The sequence below is a fragment of the Cyclopterus lumpus genome, chromosome 18 (genome assembly GCF_009769545.1).
Source record: "Cyclopterus lumpus isolate fCycLum1 chromosome 18, fCycLum1.pri, whole genome shotgun sequence".
Classification (NCBI taxonomy): Eukaryota; Metazoa; Chordata; class Actinopteri; order Perciformes; family Cyclopteridae; genus Cyclopterus; species Cyclopterus lumpus.
Genome location: NC_046983.1, coordinates 500,001 through 502,500, shown reverse-complemented (window position 1 = coordinate 502,500; position 2,500 = coordinate 500,001). Strand labels below are relative to the sequence as shown.

At 39.8% G+C, this 2,500-nt stretch overlaps 1 protein-coding gene across 1 annotated transcript in view; it reads left to right on the top strand.

Annotated features, from left to right (window-relative positions):
* The first annotated feature begins 1,777 nt into the window (after positions 1-1,777).
* Positions 1,778-2,500, top strand: part of eno3 (enolase 3, (beta, muscle)) — a 22,376-nt gene continuing 21,653 nt past the window's right edge. Inside the window, exon 1 of the mRNA XM_034557071.1 lies at positions 1,778-1,828. The gene's annotated coding sequence lies outside the window, so the exon portion shown is untranslated. The remainder of the gene's footprint in view (positions 1,829-2,500) is intronic.

The window sequence follows — 2,500 nt, the reverse complement described above, 5'->3', positions numbered from 1 at the left end:
TGAACACATGAACACGTGAACAAATGAACACGTGAACACATGAACATGGGACAAGTGAACACATGAACAAGTAAACACATGAACACATGAACACATGAACATGTGACATGAACATGTGACATGAACACGTGAACACATGAACAAACACGGGACAAGTGAACACATGAACATGTGACATGAACACATGAACACATGAACACATGAACACATGAACATGTGACATGAACATGTGACATGAACACATGAACAAACACGGGACAAGTGAACACATGAACATGTGACATGAACACATGAACACATGAACACATGAACACATGAACACATGAACATGTGACATGAACACATGAACAAACACGGGACAAGTGAACACATGAACATGTGACATGAACACATGAACACATGAACACGTGATCACATGAACACATGAACACATGAACACATGAACACATGAACATGTGAACACATGAACTTGTGAACACGTGATCACATGAACATGTGAACACATGAACACGTGAACACATGAACATATGAACACATGAACACATGAACACATGAACACATGAACACATGAACACGTGACATGAACACGTGAACACATGAACAAACACGGGACAAGTGAACACATGAACATGTGACATGAACACATGAACACTTGAACACATGAACACATGAACACGTGACATGAACACTTGAATACATGAACACGTGATCACATGAACACTTGAACACATGAACATATGAACATGTGACATGAACACGTGAACACATGAACACATGAACACATGAACATATGAACATGTGACATGAACACGTGAACACATGAACACAGGACAAGTGAACACACAAACAAACACGGGACAAGTCAACACATGAACACATGAACACATGAACACGTGACATGAACACGTGAACACATGAACACATGAACATGTGACATGAACAAATGAACACGTGAACACATGAACACGTGATGTGAACACATGAACACGTGAACAAATGAACACGTGAACACATGAACATGGGACAAGTGAACACATGAACACGTGAACACGTGAACACATGAACACGTGATGTGAACACATGAACACGTGAACACATGAACATGAGACAAGTGAACACATGAACACGTGAACACGTGAACACATGAACACGTGATGTGAACACATGAACACGTGAACACATGAACATGAGACAAGTGAACACATGAACACGTGATGTGAACACATGAACACGTGAACACATGAACATGAGACAAGTGAACACGTGAACACATGAACACGTGAACACATGAACATGAGACAAGTGAACACATGAACACGTGAACACGTGAACACGTGAACACATTTATGAGATTGGTTTCTTTTGTAAAATGCATAATTATTATTAGAATAAATAGTGAATAACATAAATAATAACGTGTTTTAGTAGTATCACTAAATAAATTAAGTGTTTCTGGCCAGCTCCTCCTCATGCTCCTCTTCCTCCTCTTCCTCATGCTCCTCCTCATGCTCCTCCTCCTCCTCTTCCTCATGCTCCTCCTCCGCCTCTTCCTCATGCTCCTCCTCCTCCTCTTCCTCATGCTCCTCCTCCTCTTCCTAATGCTCCTCCTCCTCCTCTTCCTCATGCTCCTCCTCCTCTTCCTCATGCTCCTGCTCAGCTCTATAAAAGCTCCACAGTGTGACAGACAGACACTTTCTCCGTCAGTTGGACAGACAGACAGACAGACAGACAGACAGACAGACAGGCAGACAGGCAGACAGGCAGACAGACAGGCAGACAGGTATACAGAAAGACAGACAGGCAGACAGACGACATCTCCTCTTCTCAGGTATAAAACCGTTTCCTGTTTGTCTCAAACTCTTTCTGCTGCATGTCTTTTATTTTGAAAGTCTGGTTCAGATATATGCTCTTCCTGCTGTTTGTGTCCTTTGTGTCTTGAAGTAAAGGTTAAAGCAGTGTGACCTCTAGTAGCCTGAAGGTCACACAGCTTTAATGTCACACACAGTTTATTGGGGAGTTTTTCCTGATCCGATCAAAGGTCAAAGGTCAGGGATGTCGTATATGTACAGATTGTAAAGCCCTCTGAGGGGAGTTTGGGATTCTGGGCTCTACAAAATAAAATAAGTATTGAGTAGTATTGTATGTAGTATTATGTAGTATTGAGTAGTATTGTATGTAGTCTTAAGTAGTATAGTATGTAGTATTATGTAGTATTGAGTAGTATAGTATGTAGTATTGAGTAGTATTGTATGTAGTATTATGTAGTATTGAGTAGTATTGTATGTAGTCTTAAGTAGTATAGTATGTAGTATTATGTAGTATTGAGTAGTATAGTATGTAGTATTGAGTAGTATTGTATGTAGTATTATGTAGTATTGAGTAGTATTGTATGTAGTATTGAGTAGTATAGTATGTAGTCTTAAGTAGTATTGAGTAGTATTGTATGTAGTCTTAAGTAGTATTGAGTAGTATTGTATGTAGTATTGAGTAGTATTGTATG